At 48.9% G+C, this 19,266-nt stretch overlaps 1 pseudogene across 1 annotated transcript; it reads right to left on the reverse strand.

Annotated features, from left to right (window-relative positions):
- Nucleotides 1–2,200: 2,200 nt before the first annotated feature.
- On the reverse strand, nt 2,201–9,210 carry LOC144129932 (uncharacterized; annotated as a pseudogene). Its single transcript, XR_013313929.1, has 3 exons — nt 9,200–9,210; nt 3,123–3,256; nt 2,201–2,897 (listed from the first exon to the last, which is right to left on the reverse strand). The product of XR_013313929.1 is annotated as an uncharacterized LOC144129932 (transcript).
- Between the last annotated feature and the right edge of the window lie 10,056 nt (nt 9,211–19,266).

A 19,266-nucleotide genomic window follows, 5' to 3' on the forward strand; every position in this document is an offset into this window, starting at 1 on the left:
CTCAAGGGCTCAATCTTCCCACCTGTGAAAATAAATGGCTTTGATCACACATTTAATTCAGTGTGCCGTTTTTTTTATTTCTGTTCTTGCCTATGGTTTTTAAAGGTATTTCATGGGGAAAATACCGCATGGCTGTACTAAAGGTGCCTGATGAACACACGTGAAGCTTTTTCAGAGAATGGGGCAGATGTAAATTTTTCCTATACTTTGCCGCAATGCTTGATGGTAACATGAGATGCTAGTTTAACAATTTCGCATTAATAAAAAATTATCTCATTTCTTGCAGGTATGCTGCCAATAAATCCTGCATACGGGATTTTGCAGGCCGATTTGAGGTTGGGGAAAGCACGCATCACAGGATGATGTACCGCGTTATGGCGTTTCTCCTGGACATCGCACCCCGCATCGTGACCTTCCCAGATGACTTGCAGAAGCTTGCTAATGCGTTTGAGCAGGTGACCAAAATTTTCTACTTCTAATTTGCGCCGTGCATAGGCTTTGACGTTAATCAAACCAGCATGCCACTTGCCATCTATATTACCCTTTAAAGCTGTCTTTTCCTTCACGAAACACTTTGAACTCTGAATGCTTTTGTTATACATCTGCATGCTTACGCGCTAATAATTTGATCTTTGTTGTCACTATGCTATAAAAAAAATTTTAACTATCTTTTTGTGTGTTCTGCTGCTAATGTATTGTTGAGGGCCAGGGGCTCCTCAAGTCATCCTAGAACGGCTTTTTCCTTGGCCTCCTGTACGTACGCCCTTGTGTATGAATAAAAAGTCTGGATGAATGAACTGGGCATGCATTTCATGCCTTCCTGCACATGTAACAATGTCAATGGAAGTATGTTGCTACGAGGGGACTTTACATACCTAACTAAATAAAAACACATCAATATACTACTTATAATTTGGATGTCTGTGTTCTGACCTCGTGTTACTGAGCATTAGCTGCAGACTCTTCACACATTGCCCTAATGCCGAGATTGTTTTGCGGCATGCATGTGTATGCCAGTAAGGTTCTGGCATCTGGCAAACAATGCTTCCATATTGGTGAGGGTCATTGTTTTAATATAACAGCGTGAACATTGGGCTTGTCGGTCATGCTGGGCAACTTGGAGGCCATCATCATTTGTAAACATGTTTAGCAGACTGTTACAACCATATAAAGCCAACAGCCAAGGAAAGCATGGGGACATGAGCTGTGTTTGAAACTGAAATGAGAAAAAAAGGAGGAGAAAGAGAAGGGAGGAAGGCGGATGAAAAAATAACTTGCCACTGATGAGAGCTGAGGCCACAACCTCCACATTATACATGTGTTGTACATGAATTGTGCTATTATGACGGCTATAAATATCCGTCTTCTCGTAACATTTTTTTTCAACTTCCAGGTTTTAGGGTTTCCAGACACCATTGGCTGCATTGACGGGAGCTATATTCCTGTTAGGTGCCCTGCTGGTAAGGTGCGGTCAGTGTACGTGAATAGGCACCATTACCCATCCTTGACGCTGCAGGGGATATGTGATAACCGGAAGAGGTTCCTTGATGCCAGCACTGGTGCACCTAGTAAAATTCACGACTCCAGGATCTTTCGGCTCTCAAACATTTCGAAGAAATTGCCTCAACTCTGTGCTGGAAAATACCAAATACTTGGGGACGCTGCATACCCATCTCGAGAGTTTTTGATGACTCCCATTCGAGACTATGGAAGCCTGGATGCCTCTGACAATGCATTTAACACCAAACTTTCAGCTACCCGTGTGCTAATTGAAAACGCATTTGGGGAATTAAAGGGTAGGTTTAGGCAGCTACAGCGTTTGGACCTCATGACTGTAGACAACATGTCAAAATTTATTCTCTTGTTGTGTCCTTCACAACATCTGCATCGACAATGGGGATTCATATCATAGTCCACTTCTGGACATGCGTTTGAGCTCCCAAGTTAACAATGATCAGAGCCCTACTGTAGATGAAGTCTGCAGTGGAATATCTAGAGAAGAGAGCCTCTTACGGGCACTTGCAGAATGTAAACGAGAAAAAATTAAGTCCAAGATTGGACTGAAGAGGAGGTACCCACAAAGCCTGTAGTGATGCAAACGCAGGGCTAAACATATGTTCAAAGCAATGCTTCGTGAAGACTATGCACAGAAACGTTTTGTCTTGCGCAAAATAAACACTCATAACATGTTCATCCAAAGTGCACTGTTTTATTGCTTGAGGCCCAAGGCCTCGCGGATGAGCTGAAGTTTATCTTCGTGCATCTTGCGACGTTCCTGCCGGTCTTGAATGCGCTCAGCTCGCCGCTCAGCACGCCTGTTCTCTTTTTCTTCTTCTTGCTTTTCCCTGTGAGCTCTTCGCTCTGCGCTTATAGCCCTCATTTGATAAAAAAAAATTGCATCTGCTGCATACGACTAGTACTGGCACGGCATTTCCTTTTCTTCACCTCTGTTGACCTTTTCATAGTTTCATCATTTTCTGAATTGCTCGACAGAGTACGGGGCATTTCAGGCATAGGGGAAATTAGATCAGCTGAGCTGTCAGAGCTTGATGATGTTGACTTGTGGGTCACTCCAAAAGAGTCCCTTTGAATGTCTGGCTCGAGACTGTCATCAATGCTTTGGATTTTTCGCATTTCATCGTCAAATGGGACAGGATGAGGTGAAGCACCTGATTTGTTGTTGTCACTTGCCCTCTTCTTCTGCCTCATTACTGTTTTATAGCGATTTTCACACTGCTGTGGCGTTTTGTTACATCCAAGAACCTCAGCCAAATCCTGTGAAACCTGCTTAAAAAGCATCTTTTTGTTTTTAAACTTTTTGAATGGGCCCACCTGCGGGAAGTATTTGTAACAGTAATCTAATAGCAGTTTGGTTTCTCCTGGTGTCCATTCGGGAGCTGAAAAATAAAGGCGGATACTTTACTAAAAGCGTCGAATTCGTCAAGAAATGCAGGCAGCAGAAGTTCGACACTAAATACAAAAACAGCGCTGAGACAGGGGACAACTGAGGAGGAGAGGCGCTTTTTTACGAACGAGGACAAGCGCTGTCGCACTCCTCTTGCAGCACTGTTTTTGTATTCAAAGATGTACCAACAGCTCAACTTTCCGTTTTACAAGCTCACCTCCGCCGCCTCTTTTCACTTCTGGCGCTGGCTGCGGTCCCCTCTCGCCCACGTCCGACGCAGCGGTGTTCTCTGCAAGTGAACATAAAAGTTGCAACTGTAAAAACTGTACCGAGGTGCCTACTCTGTGCGACCTGAAATGGTAAGGTCTTTTTTTTCTTCAGGTTACTACGTGCCTGATGTTTGCGACGGACGAAGCATGTCATGAGCCCTTGCCGTGGGCAAAAATAAAGAGGCTTGCTTTGATTGGTCAGATGCTGCACAGTAAAACAGGCATATACAGTAATCTGAAAGCATCAACAGACAGAAGTGACGGTAAACCGCAGATGACAAAAAGCAAGAAGGTGCGGCATCATGACCAGTAATGTTACAGTACGAATATTAACGGCTGCGCTCTCGCCCGTTGTTGCATCACACGCAGCGACGCCCCGGCCGTAATCCTAAATACTCCATTCGCCGCAAAACACGGTAATAAAAGAAATCAATTAAAATAATCCTCAAATATGCCCCCATGCATAGTAGTTATTGTCGCTTACCATCGGGTACCTCTCCAACGTTCACAAGAGTGGCCAAGGCATCGACGACAGCTGTGGTGAGCACAAAATGATATTGACGCTGCTATCTTTCACAGCTTATTTCTGAGAGAGACGACGCTTACTTGGTGCTGCGCGTAGCGGTGACTTCTCTATCATGGTCATCAACAGCTGTTGTGCTCCTTCACCCATCGTCATGCTAAACGCAGCGACGAACGAAAGGCCGGCGCAGAATATGCTGCGCGCGCGAGACGGGATGCAGGCGGCAACGCGAGCGCGGGAAAAGTTTGGTCACGTGATTCATGGCGTTACATCCTCCTCACTGCTGCATTGCCCCCGGAACAGCGTGAATGTTCCAGTCGCGAGACGTGAACGCGCGTCCCCGCTGCTCTCGTGCGCTGCTCTGTCTGCTCGCTGCTCTTGCTCTTGTTCGCCCAATGGAAACCGCTAATAGTGTGGTCGCCATCTCCGGCAGTGCTACATTCATTATGTGTTGTACTACGTGCAGAATAAAGTAATTCGCAGTACATAACATTGGCGACGAGGCGGATCACCCGTGGCAGGGAAACCCAGAGGGCATAGTGGAGCATCCAGTGAGTCAAGGCTGAGCACCAGCATGATTTTTCTGCACGTTTGGAGGAGTTTACTGGCCCCAACTGGGCATCGTGGTTCGGCCGGAGTTGAGTTTCCCCTTCCGGTGGCGATGAGAGGAAACTACTTGATGATGAAATCGGGGTTTCTTGATGACCCGGTGGTTCTACTCGCTAACATTCACATTACTCAAGGAAAGGAGAAGGTTAACTATTTATTCACAACATAGGTAAAAAAAACGAGAAGAAACAAAGCAAGGAGAAGACTATTTACATGACTAAATCGTGGATCAGACGAATTCAGCCCCCGCTCAACCCAGAGCGCTTGGTTTTAAACCCTCTGTCTCCGCCCTTAGCGGGGACAGCAACCAATAAGATAACAAGCGGCCCATCTCGCCAATCAGTGGTCAGGGAAAGGAAAATAAGGATTTCCGCCAACTAATCACAAATTGGGGAAAGAGTGCTGATTAAACATTTGGGAAAGGAGAGGTTGCAATCAAATACACAAACAGCACAAACGCGACCACCCTCTCTCACGGCACCCACGGCCCAGCCGTTACCACTTTCCTATCTCTTTCGCACACGCGACAAAACGATCCCTAAAGTGTTTACAGAATACACCGCGCGAGACGAACACAGTCGTTACGGGAATAGTGGGTTTCCGGTCACTCGGCTAATACTCAGCCGTATCTCGTGCGCCCCCGAAACCTCGTCAACCCCTTAACAACCACATGTCGACAGCTGTACATGGTTAGCGTTTTTCCCGGCGGGTCATCCCCGTGACGGCGCGGCGTAAACGAGGACGTCCGCCGCACGAAGGGGAGGCAGGGACGGGACGGGCCCCTTTGTTGGGGACTTCCGACCCCACTGGAGCGGCCTTCCTTGCGAACACAAGACCAACGAGTTCGCGGAAAGGTCAGCGAACTCCACACCTCCCAACCAAGAATGTCACGCGGACACTTGCTGTCAGTGTGACATAGAAGTCCAGCCACAGTTTTCCGAAACAAAATTACACACACGCGCGCACATGTATGCTCAGCTGTTCAATCAGACCACAAACACGCACACACGCGCGCACATTGCGGTTAATTCAATCCGCACACACAAGGTTAGGACACCAATCTGCACATTCCAGAATCCACCATGTCAGATCGGTGCACCAAATTGGCAGAAATTATTGCTAGCCACCTACATCTCGAAAAAGAAGATGTCTCCTTTTAGCTTTGTCCACAAGATTGGACCAAAATTCCGATTTATCCGGAACGGCGCCGGTTGTAAAGGCTGCCGCCGCTATCAGATCTCCCTTGTCGCTTTTCTCAAAATTAATAGAGCTTACAGACTCCCCACGGCCCATGAAGGCTGCTGTTGGTATTGCGTCTGCATTCGCCCTTACTTTGAATTTTAGAATAGGGTTGGGCCTGTCATCGGCAACTTGACCTACATTTTGACATACAGTTTCCGGCAGTGCTAGCTGTTTCCAGCGTTGGCAGCCGGCGTTCTCCTCAAAGAAAAGCATGCGCTCATTCGTTATCGTTTTACGATCATCTTCGCCGCCTTGCTTCCACACTTCTGCTAATGGGGCAGGTTGCTCCATGTGGAAACGTACAGGAATGGAGGCATTGCCCGCATCCACCAGTTTCCTATGTGCTGCGAAACTCTTTGGAGCTGTCCCTGTCAGCTCCCAATCTGATGCAGAAACATTTGCAGCTTCTGGATTTGCCTGAAGCTCCACTGAAGCCTCGAGTCTGTCTCGAACAGATTCGTGCGAGATTCTGAAACGCTCATCGAAATCTGAGCTCTGATGTTCTTCATCTGGCTGGTCCCTTTCTGGCTGCTCTAGTAGCGAGTGTGTTTCCGATGTTACCAGCTGCCTTACACCTTCAGCTAGATCTGTCAGCGCGCACAGTGTCAGCACCGGCTGGCAAAACAACTTATCTTTGGCGGCTAGATTACTATCGACTGCAAAGAGCGTTCTCACAATCAGTTCCGCCTTCTCCCCGTCCTCGACCCTTGATGCTGCGTCAGAGTTAACGCACACTGGCTGGGGCGCGATGCTGAACTCTTGTTCGCGAGCAATACACTGAAGTGTCTCCTGGGTCTGGTCTATATTGGGTTGATCTGGCAGCATGTTCGTCACAGGAGTAACTAACACTCCTATGCCTATCTCTTCTGGCACGACACACAAGGTTAGGCCCTGCTGTCTAACCGCTGCAGCTGTCAAAGCTGTAGTCATCGGCACACACGTCAGATTAGTGTCCGCTACCTGGAGAACCGCACCTTCCTGTTTTGTTTCTTCAGAGCACTCACCCCTAGGAAGTGACTGAATTTGTTCTCCTGGTAACGTTATTTCAGTCCCTGAATCCACACACGTTTCAGAACTCTGACCTTCGGTATGCAAGTCTCCGCATGCCAGATCCTCTGTCCCATCTGGTTGACTGACCTTATTAACAGTCATCTCCGACTGGGAATGTAGCTTATCAGGCGCCAGTATCTTTACCTGAGCTACTAGTTTGCACACATCTGCCCTCACCGCGGGAACATCTGGTTCTTGCTTTGAGTTCGGACAGTCAATCATCGAATGTCCAAATTTCATGCAGTTATAACATTGAACTGCTGCGAATAAGACCTCGCTATCAACTTTCGTCCCTTGCCTTAATTTCAACTGCATCCGTGCAAGTTTTTTCTTTTCTAGTTCAATTTGGAGTTTCAAATTTTCAATTTCACTCAGCTGTTCAGCCTCCTCCTGCTCAACACGTCGCATCCTGCCCTCCTGATCATACCGTACGGCAGCCATCTCCGTTTTCCGTGCTATCGTTTCTAGCACTAAACACTACACCGACATGGTGAATTCGGAGAAAGCAGAAAGGTCTCATACCTTACTGGTTGCTCTCTGCCCCGGTGATCTCGTCGTCCTCAGTGATGACGACAGGCTCCTCGATGCGGACGACTTGAGCTCTGGATCTCTCAGCAGCTCGCTGACTTCTGCCTCGTTTGACTTGCTTGACTTGGTCGCCTGGTTACTCTCAGCAGCTCGCTGACTCGAACCCGTTCGATGTGGACGCCTGGTTCTTTTCAGCAGCTCGCTGACTCGAACCCTCGATGGCTTGTTGTTGCCCGGCTCCTTCAGCTCCTAGCTGACTTGAGCCTCCGACGTCCTCTCGAACTCGACCCGTGATCCCGAAGCTTTCGACGTCAGTCTTGCGACGCAGCTTCACGTTTTCTCCTTTAGGACAAAAAGCTTGTCCACCGACTTGTTCTTCTCACCTTCCGTCCAATGCCTTGAGTAGAAAGAAGTTGCGATCCTGTGTCGACGGCGCCAGTTGAGATCCTGTGTCGACTGCGCCAGTTGCGATCCAACTTCCTGTGGCGATGAGAGGAAACTACTTGATGATGAAATCGGGGTTTCTTGATGACCCGGTGGTTCTACTCGCAAACATTCACATTACTCAAGGAAAGGAGAAGGTTAACTATTTATTCACAACATAGGTAAAAAAAACGAGAAGAAACAAAGCAAGGAGAAGACTATTTACATGACTAAATCGTGGATCAGACGAATTCAGCCCCCGCTCAACCCAGAGCGCTTGGTTTTAAACCCTCTGTCTCCGCCCTTAGCGGGGACAGCAACCAATAAGATAACAAGCGGCCCATCTCGCCAATCAGTGGTCAGGGAAAGGAAAATAAGGATTTCCGCCAACTAATCACAAATTGGGGAAAGAGTGCTGATTAAACATTTGGGAAAGGAGAGGTTGCAATCAAATACACAAACAGCACAAACGCGACCACCCTCTCTCACGGCACCCACGGCCCAGCCGTTACCACTTTCCTATCTCTTTCGCACACGCGACAAAACGATCCCTAAAGTGTTTACAGAATACACCGCGCGAGACGAACACAGTCGTTACGGGAATAGTGGGTTTCCGGTCACTCGGCTAATACTCAGCCGTATCTCGTGCGCCCCCGAAACCTCGTCAACCCCTTAGCAACCACATGTCGACAGCTGTACATGGTTAGCGTTTTTCCCGGCGGGTCATCCCCGTGACGGCGCGGCGTAAACGAGGACGTCCGCCGCACGAAGGGGAGGCAGGGACGGGACGGGCCCCTTTGTTGGGGACTTCCGACCCCACTGGAGCGGCCTTCCTTGCGAACACAAGACCAACGAGTTCGCGGAAAGGTCAGTGAACTCCACAGCCGGCTACAATTTTTCTTCGAGGCCAACGATGTGACTCAACCTGTCAAGCAACGAGCACACTTGCTTACACTGTGCGGTGCTCAAATTTACGACGTGGTTTGTGCGCTGCTTCAACCGAAGACGCCCGACCAAGTGAGCTATGCCGAGATCGTGGCCGCACTTCAGGCACACTACGACCCTCGTCCGTCCGAAGTCTACAGTCGTGCGACGTTCCAAAGGCGAGACCAGCTCCCAGTTGAGTCGGTAAACGACTATGTTGCCGCTCTACGTAAGTTGGCTACGAGCTGCAATTTCGGCACGCTGCCGACGGCAACAACAGCTACGGCGACGCCAGCTGAGGGAACGGCATCACCACACAGCAGGGAGCTACGGGCTGCAATCCAACGCTTCTGCCATTAGATGTGATGTTGCGCGATCGCTTCGTGTGTGGTCTCCGCGACCAGAATCTTCAACAGCGACTATTTGCAGAGAAGGACCTGACCTTTTCAAAGGCTTATGATTTCGCTATTCGAGCGGAAAGCGCCGTACAGCAGCAACGACAGATAAAAGCTCATCACGCGGAAGTCAACAAGGCGGCTACGCGCGCCGGCGCCAGCGTTTCGATTTCCAAGACGCATCCTCACCAAGGGCAACGCTGCTGGCGTTGCGACGGTTCGCACAGTCCCAAGACGTGTAAGTTCAGCACAACTATTTGCAATTACTGCCGGAAACAAGGGCACATTGCCAAGGCTTGTATTTCCAGGAAGAAGGCTGAGAAAGACATACCAGCGTAGCATCTCCTTAGAAACTTCATGGACTGCAGAAGTGACTAACGAAACCAAACATGAGGTTTAAACGTTGCATGACCTCTGTGCAGTGGCAGACGGATTCAGCGCCCCGAAGTTTACTCTGAAGCTTACAGTGCACGGCAAACCTGTGACTTTTGAGGTCGACTCCGGTGCAGCGTGCACCATGGTTAGCAGAGAGACATTTCAAACCGTATGGCATGCACACCCACCCTCTCTGAGGCAGGACAGCATACATCTGCGCACCTGGTCAGGTCAGCAACTGCAGGTTGTCGGATCGGCGACAGTAATGGTTCGTCACAAGAACACAGCTTGCAAGCTACCGCTTCTCGTTGTCGAGGGCACTGGATGCAGCTTGTTGGGACGCAATTGGTTTGACAAGCTGGGCATCGAGCTTCACGGCATTTACCAGACAACGGAGGAAGGCAGTTTGACCGAGTTGCTACAGCAGCATGAAGACATTTTTCGTGAAGACGCCACAGGACACACGGGTGCACCAGTAAATCTGGAACTGAAGGAGGGGGCAAGCCCCAAGTTTTTGAAGGCACGGCCTGTACCCTTTGCCATGCGCGCATCAACAGAGGCGCAGATTGACAAATACGTAGAAGACGGTATTTGGGAGCCGGTACAACACTCAGACTGGGCTACACCGCTAGTATGGGTGCGGAAAAAAGACGGAAGCTTGCGCGCCTGCGGTGACTACCGCTGTACAGTAAATGAGGCTGTGAAAAAGGCTTCATACCCCCTGCCCAAAACAGAGGAAGTGTTTAGCACTTTGAAAGGTGGCCGGGTTTTCAGCACCTTGAACTTGGCTCAAGCTTACACTCAACTTCATGTGACTCCAGCGACAGCACAGATTCTCACAGTGAACACTACAAAGGGGCTGTACAAGGTAAACAGGCTTCCATTTGGTGTTTCAGCCGCCCCAGCAATTTTCCAGCGGTTCATGGAGACCACCTTGAGTGGCTTGCCAGAAGTTTGTGTTTACCTGGACGATATCATCGTGAGTGGAGAAACAGCAAAAGAGCACAAGGACCGCCTAGCGTCAGTTCTCCAGCGGCTGGCTTAGGCAAACCTTCGATTGTGCAAATCCAAGTGTCAGTTTGGTGTAGCGGAGGTTAAATTCCTGGGTCACAAGATTGATGCAGCAGGGATTCACACATCTGAGGAAAAAGTGGAAGCTATCGTGAAGGCACCAGCGCCCACAAGTAAGCAGACACTGCAGTCATTTTTAGGCATGTTGGCCTTCTATGATCGCTTTCTGGAGCGCCGTGCTACAGTGGCAGCAACCCTGTATGAACTTCTGGCAAAGGATAAGACTTGGAAGTGGGACCAACGGCATCAAAATGCGTTTGATGAGCTCAAACAGGGCTTGTTGTCGAGGGCTGTCCTGTCACACTATGACGAAAACAAGCCCCTCTTGATTTCATGTGATGCTTCATCTTATGGTGTAGGTGCCGTGCTTGCTCAGCTGGACAGCCAAGGCAGAGAGGCGCCGATTGCGTTTGCATCCCGGACATTGGGTGCTGCCGAACGTAACTATGCACAACTTGACCGTGAAGGTCTCGCTGTAGTTTTTGCAGCCACCCACTTCCACAAGTACATTGTGGGTCGAGAAGTCACGTTCGTGACTGACCACCAGCCGTTACTGGGGATTCTCGGAGCACGGAAGCCAGTACCGGAAATGCTTTCGCCCCGAATGAAAAGGTGGTGCCTTAAACTGTCAGCATACAACTACGACCTCCAGTATCGTGCCGGTAGTCGTCATCAGAATGCAGATGCGCTAAGTAGACTGCCTCTGCCAGACCGCATTGAAGAGCCTAACCCACCTGGAGACGTGCTCAAGTTCGAGGCGTTACCACGACCACCGTTGACAGCTGAGGTTGTGGCTACACTAACGCAAGAGGATCCAATTCTAGCAAAGGTCTTTTCAGCAGTACAGAATGGCACCGTGCAGCGTCTGCAGGGAGACAGTTTCACCCCATACCGCAGAAGAGCCACCGAACTTGCTATCCATCGAGGATGCATCAGCTGGGGCTCAAGAATTGTCATACCGGCAGGAGCACGAGAACAGGCCATTTCATTGGTGCACGCAGGCCATCGTGGAATTGTAGTCATGAAAGCTTGTGCACGCAGTTATCTTTGGTGGCCTGGCTTGGATGCCGAGATCGAAACAATTGTCCAGTCATGCGCCCAGTTCCAGCGCACCCAGAACAATCCAAAAAAGGCTCCAGTTCCAAATTAGACTCATCCAACGACACCATGGCACACATTGCACGTGGACTTCGCAGGTCCGGTAGAGGGACATACCTTTTTGGTTGTTGTCGACGCTTTCACCAAGTGGGTGGAGGTGCGACCGATGAACAGCCCGACATCAACAGCAGTCATTAGTGTGTGCGCTCTTTGTTTGCCACATTTGGCATACCACGCAAGGTTGTGTCGGACAATGAGGCTGCATTTGTGTCTTTCGAGATACAAGACTTCTACCAGAGAAATGGCATTCGAAGTGTAACGTCAGCCCCTTACCACCCTGCTACAAATGGGCAAGCAGAACGTTATGTTGGAGAACTGAACAGGGCACTGGCTAGGGAACCGTCCGGTTCGCTCAGTGTTCGCTTGTCACGTTTTCTGTTTCGGCAGCATACCACTGTGCATCAGTCAACCGGGCTAACACCGGCTAAAGCCATGTTTGGGCGGGAGCTGTCAAACCAGTTGGACCTCATCATTGCTTCGGAAGGACAGGAGGCTGCACAACCTGACCTACCTAGGTGTCGTCAACTCATGCAAGGAGAAGCCGTATGGGTAAAACAATTCAGCAAGGGGCCAGATTGGGCAGAAGGAACTCTGGTTAAGAGGATGGGCCACAGATCTTGGCTTGTGAAATGCGCAGGAAGAATTGTGAGACGCCATCTAAACCAGCTCAGGAAGCGTACTGGCGAAGTTCAGGTGGACAGACAAGCCTCAGCAACGCTCACGTGGGGCATGGACAGTAATCCAGCAGAAAGCACTCCAGCTATGCTCTCTTCACGTCCACTCGAATACGAATCGAGCATATCGAAACGACCAGCACGGATCAGACGGTAGCCTACTTGGTACAAGGCATCCTTCTAAGGGGGGAAAAGTGTTGTGTCCGTGATTAAGTTCGGTCTTCGGATGCGGACGGGTGCAGCCGCGTAGTGGGAGTGTCGGGAACTACATGTGAACGCTCCCCACAGTGTGGATGGGTGGCGCCACATCCCTGGCAAGCCCTGGTGTGGGACAGTCACGTGGCAGCGTGTTCGCGCCAAGTGTCATAGTGTGGTCGCCATCTCCGGCAGTGCTACGTTCATTATGTGTTGTACTACGTGCAGAATAAAGTAATTCGCAGTACGTAACAGTTGTTTGTTTACGCACACACATCACTTTTTCGTCACTTGTTCATTGATGTCACTTGCATGCCCATCTCTTTGTTTGCTGACACGGCCACTTCGCTTACTCCCCTCTGCTTTTCTCATTGCAAATTTCACTACATCACACATCACGCATCTAACACGAACACTCTTTGCTGTCGCTTGACATGTCTCTCACTTCGTTCGTTTTCTGCGGCCCACTCGTCGCTATTTAGAACGCATATATATGTTTCAACATAACGCTGATGAACGAAGCAGGGAGGCTTTCCCTGCCCAAGCTTGGCTGCCCAGGATAATTCATGACAAAGTCTTTTCTTGAACAAGCTTTGCCGTTCCAACAGAATATATGAACAGTGACTTTGGAAACGGAATGCAAACAATAATAAAAGATGAGTATACAAGGTTCTCGTTGGTATTGGGCTCGTCAGAGTGAACAACTGGACCTGCCAGCATCTGTCAATATGAAATATTCCATGATAGCTGCGTCCTCCGATACTTATGTCCCAACCCTGCTTCAATATCTAAAACAGTTCGGGAGCCTATCCATGCTCTGAATTTGCAGCGCCTTTTAGTTTCTAATAAGCTCTTTTATGCCGATTCCACCGAGTTGTTTGCATCGCTCAGCGATGAACTCTCCAAGGTCAGCTTACACGCACCCCTGTTCAGTGCAACAATGCCACGAGGTGTGTTCTGCGTTGATGAGGAGCTGACAGACCGCAAAAGACAGTGAAGGCCAAGCAGCTCAAGGCACGAATCGCGACGTACTCGCATTCCTAAAGGTTGAGAACAGTGAGCCACTTGTTCTGTTCTGCAATTATCTGCAGCACGCTTGGCGAGACGCCCCTCATCCCGACAAGCTCATGTCATTGCAACTCGTGAAAGCACTTAAGACCTTACAGACGACTTCACTGAAGCTGTACCCACTGGTTGTCTAGGAGAGGCACAGTTTTCTGAACCTTGTGCAGGGTCTAAGGCTTATGAGTCCACAATTTCTAATGGGGCACCCAGCCAGGTCAGCTTCAAATGATCCGGCATGTAGCACCACAGGTACAACTTGATCGCTGATTGGATGGTGCTTCTGTAGCTTTGTGTGGAAGCGGTCGGCCAACTTCCGCGGGAAACGGATGTCCCGAATCACTCGTTCACCTTGAAAGCAGAGAGTGCATCCATGCATATGTCTGTTAAGCTCTTGACATCTCGTCCAAGCGGATAAATTTTCTTGTCTATAGGGCTACCCGAGGCACTGAGCGAATTGCACTCGTCACTTTGTCGCCACTTTCCTATTCACATTACATATTTCACCACACACCACATCTTACACCACACACAAACACGACCATTGCTTCACCGCTCTGTTCCTTAATCATCATTTGGCACACACATCGCTTTGTTGTTTCTTTACGCGTACAAATCAGTTTTTCATCACTTTTTTATTGATGTCACCTGTATGCCCATCACTTTGCTGACACGCCCGCTTCAATGAGTCGCCACTTTCCACTTCTCATTCCATATTTCACTACATCACACATCATACACCACACACAAACACGCCGGTTTACTTCACCGCTGTTCCACGTTGTCTGACATGCCTCGCACTTCCTTGTTTGATGACAAGCACTCATCACTTTGTAGCCACTTTCCTATTCACATTACACATTTCACCACATACCACATCTTACACCACACACAAACACGACAGTTCCTTCACCGCTGTTTCTTAAGCATCATTTGACACACACCTCACTTTGTTCTTTGTTGACACACACACACACACACACACACACACACACACACACACACACACACACACACACACACACACACACACACACACACACACACACACACACACACACACACACACGCACACACACGCACACACACGCACACACACACACACACACACACGCACACACACGCACACACACACACACACACACACACACACACACACACACGCACACACACACACACACACACACACACACACACCCCTTTTTCACCACTTGTTCATTGATGTCACTTGCATGCCCATCTCTTTGTTTGATGACACGCCCAATTCACTTAGTCGCCACTTTCCTCCTATCATAGCACATTTAACTACATCCCATATCACACACCACACACAAACACTCCGGTTTACATCACCGCTGTTCCACGCTGTCGCTTGACATGCCTGTCACTTTGTTGTTTGATGACAAGCACCCATCACTTTGTCGCCATTTTCCTATTCACATTACACCTTTCACCATATACTCCATCTTACACCACACACAAACACTACAGTTACTTCACCGTTCTGTTCTTTGATCGTCATTTGACACACACACATCGCTTCGTTGTTTCTTCACGCACACACATCACTTTTTCGTCACTTGTTCATTGATGTCACTTGCATGCCCATCGCTTCGTTGCTGACACTGCCACTTCACTCAGTCGCCTCTTTCCTCTTCTCATTGTAAATTTCAAAACATCACACATCACGCACCTAACACGAACACTCCGGTTTATTTCACCACAGTTCCTTTGCTGTCGCTTGACATGTCTCTCACTTCGTTGGTTTTCTGCCGCGCACTCGTCGCTATATACAACGTATATATATGTTTCAACATAACGCTGATGAACGAAGCGGGGAGGCGTTCCCTGCCCAAGCTTGGCTGCCCAGCATAATTCATGACAAATTCTTTTCTTGAACAAGCTTTGCCGTTCCAACAGAATGTATGAACAGTGACTTTGCAAACGGAATGCAAATAGTAATGAAAGATGAGTGTCCAAGGTGCTGGTTGATATTGGGCTTGTCAGAGTGAACAACTGGACCTACCAGCATCTATCAATAGGAAATATGCCTGATAGCTGCGTCCTCCGATGTTTTTTTCTCAACCCTGCTTCAATACAGTTCTGGAGCCTAACCATCCTCTGAATTTGCAGCGCCTTGCAGTTTCTAATAAGCGTTTTTATGTCGATGCCATCTAGTTCCATGCATCGCTCAGCGATGAACTCCTCCAATGTCAGCTTACACACACCCATGATCAGTGCAACAGTGCCACGAGATGTGATCTGTGTCGATGAGGAGCTGACAGACCGGAAAAGAAAGTGAAGGCCAAGCAGCTCAAGGCACGAATCGTCGACGTTCTCGCATTCCTAAAGGTTGAGAACAGTCAGCCAGTTGTTCTGCTCCGCAATTATGTGCAGCACACTTGACGAGACGCCCCTCATCCCGACAGGCTTAAGCCATTGCAACTTGTGAAAGCGCTTAAAACATTACAGAAGATTATCTTCACTGAAGCTGTAACCACTGGTTGTCTAGGAGAGACACAGTTTCCTGATCCTTCTGCTGGGTCTGAGTCTGATGATTCCATTATTTTTAATGGTGCACCCAGCCAAGTCAGCTTCAAGCGATCCGGCATTTAGCACCACAGGTACAACTTGATCGCTGATTAGATGGTGCATCTGTAGCTTCGAGTAGATGCGGTCGGCCAACTCCCACCGGAAACGGACGTCCCGAAATCACTCTGCTTCCATGGAAGCAGAGAGGGCATCCAGGGATATGTCTCTTAAGCTTTTGACGTCTCATCCAAGCGGATGAATTTTCTTGTCCATAGCGCTAGCCGAGACACTGAACGAAGTGCCCTCGTCACTTTATCGCCACTTTCCTATTCACATTATACATTTCACCACATTCCACATCCTACACCAAACATAAACACGACAGTTGCTTCACTGCTCTGTTCCTTAATCATCATTTGACACCCACATCACTTTGTTCTTTGTTGACGCACGCAAATCTGTTTTTCACCACTTGTTTATTAATGTCACTTGCATGCCCATCACTTTGTTTGCTGACACGCCGACTTCACTGTGTCGCCAATTTCCGCTCCTCTCTGCACATTTCACTACATCACACATCATACACCTAACTCAAACACTCCGGTTTACTTCAGCGCAGTTCCTTTGCTGTTGTTTGGCATGTCTATCAATTCGTTGTTTTTTGCCGCGCACACATCACTTTTTCGCCGCTTTCCTCTTCACATTACACATTTCACTACACACCTCGTACAGCAACTCCCCGCAGGGGGGCGCCTGCAGCTTGCAGGCGTCGCGACGGTGAGTGGCGACACCGCGGGTTCCTGAGCATCCGCAGGGACATCCCCGCAAGGGGATGATGGTGAACTGTGCATCACCACGGACCCGAGTACCCGCGCCTCGCCGTGCGTGGCATCGCCGTGTCCGGGGAAAAGGGGATTCTGGTGGTTGAGCCGATGCCGAGCGTTTGTACCTTTAAGGTCCCTCGGCGGAGGCAACACACCACTTTGGCCCCAGCTTCCTGTAGACGGCACCTCCGGCCGGACCCGACCGGGGGAAATCGGCAGTCGCCTTTTCCTATCCTCCCCTCTATATTTCACTTTGCTACCCCTTTCTCACAACTCTCCTGTCTCCTACGCACTTCTAGCTTCTTCCTTTGTTCCTGGCGGCGAGGGTTAACCTTGTGTGGCCAACCACCCTGAGTTGCGTCGTATTTGGTTATAGTTGAGGTGTACAGCTGGCGTGGGCGGGACTTGCTTGCAAGTTCCTGTCCCGTCCCCTTGTTGGGCTCCATGGTGGGTGGCTGGCACCGCGGCCGAACAACAGACGTATTCCATGGCTCCCCTCCACTCACAAAATGATCGCCCTCAAAAAAGAGTGCGGACCGAAGCAACAACCCACTACCTTCAGAAGTCCAAGGACACTTTCCCGAAATTTCACGTCATTCACAGCGAAGCAACAGATAAGACCGCCCGAACAATATCCCCATTCATATTCACAAAAACACTAACTTCTGGCTTGGGCACTGGTTACAAGCTAAAAAAATGCCTAGTGGCGACCTTCTACTAGAACTGAAAGAGAACGATCAATATTCTAAACTGTCCAACATAGTGTCCATTGGGGATACAACTGTCTCAGTGACTGCACACAGATCTTTGAACACTGTCCAGGGTGTGATCTCCGAAATCGATTTCCTTCAACTCGCAGAAGAAGAAACGCTTGAAGGTCTAAAAGACCAAAATGTCATCAATGTTCACCGCATAAAAGCCGAAAGGAAAACAAAGAAATCGCAACAAAACATCTTGTCCTCACATTCAGCTCAAGCACACTGCCCGAGTCAATCGAAGTTGGTTACCTAAAGATAAATGTCCGACACTACATCCCAAACCCGCAACGGTGTTTTAACTGCCAGCGATACGGCCATGGCTCACAGAGCTGTCGTTGTCGGAAAACATGTGCGAAATGCGCCTCGGAAGAGCACGTCTCTGAAAGCTGTGAAGCTGCAATACTACATTGCGCAAACTGTCAAGGTGACCATCCCTCCTACTCAAGGTCATGCCCCTCATGGAGGAATGAGAAAGAAATCATAACAATGAAGACAAAGCAAAAGATAACTTTCAAGGAAGCACGACAACTCTTTTATGCAAAACACACATTCAGTTTCACAGCAAGAACAAGCTTCACCGATGTGGTGCGCGGGGGCGCTGCACCACACCGCGTTCCGGCTTCTGCCCAGGCAAAACCTCAGGCAGGGCCACCTGCGCCCCTGGCAGGGTCAGCAAATGCTGCCCTGCCACCGCCCCAAACGGTCTCGCCGTCCCTTGAGTCGGCGGACGATCAGACCCCTCCTTCTCGGAGGAGGCCTGAAGTACGTACACGCGCGGTATCCCCTCAGGCCTCCAGCGTCTCCACCGGGGCGATGGATATATCATCTGGCACGCCCGACCCGCACGGGCAGCACATGTCACTTACCGTCAAAACAAAGGAAGGACCCCAATCACGGGTCCTCTTGTAAAAGAAAGCTAGGCTCCCACTTCTTCCGTAAAAAAAATGGCATTCCTAATACAATGGAACTGCCGTGGACTTTTAAATAACTACTGTGACATAAAAGATCTGTTAGACACTTTTCCCCTGTGGCTTTATGTCTTCAAGAAACAAACCTAGGTCCAAAACACAATAACTTTTTAAGGAAATACAGTCTTTCGTTGTGACAGAGAGCAAACTAGTAAACTCTCTGGAGGTGTTGCTATTGTAATTCAAGGCGGTGTTGCAACCAGAGAAATCAAACTTAAAACTAACTATGAAGCTGTTGCAGTGACTGTCCTGCATTTCAAAACAATTTCAATATGTTCTATATATCTCGGGCCACACCAAACAGTTACACTAAATGACCTAGAAATACTTTTAAAGCAGCTACCAGAGCCGTATCTGGTAGTTGGGGATTTTAATGCCCACTATGGTTTTTGGGGAAGCGAACAGACTGACACTAGAGGTCGTGTTCTAGAAGATTTTATTTTTCACAACGACGTTTGCCTGTTAAATACAGGTAAACCCACATATTGCTCCCCAGCATCAGGAAAAATGTGTGGCATAGACCTGTCCTTTAGTTCACCCTCCGTTTTTACTGATTTTAGTTGGGCTGTTCTTGACAATCCGTACGGAAGCGATCATCTTCCTATAGTAATTAACTTGTAACCACCACCATCAATCATTCCAAATAAACCACGTCATTGGAAGCACCACATAGCTGACTGGGATTTATTCCAGGAAAATGCTACACTGGAGACAGTTTTTTCAGAAGATCTTAGTGTAGATGAACGAAATGAAATGTTTACGTCTTGCATAATTGCTGCAG

This window comes from Amblyomma americanum, chromosome 1, assembly GCF_052857255.1.
Source record: "Amblyomma americanum isolate KBUSLIRL-KWMA chromosome 1, ASM5285725v1, whole genome shotgun sequence".
NCBI lineage: Eukaryota > Metazoa > Arthropoda > Arachnida > Ixodida > Ixodidae > Amblyomma > Amblyomma americanum.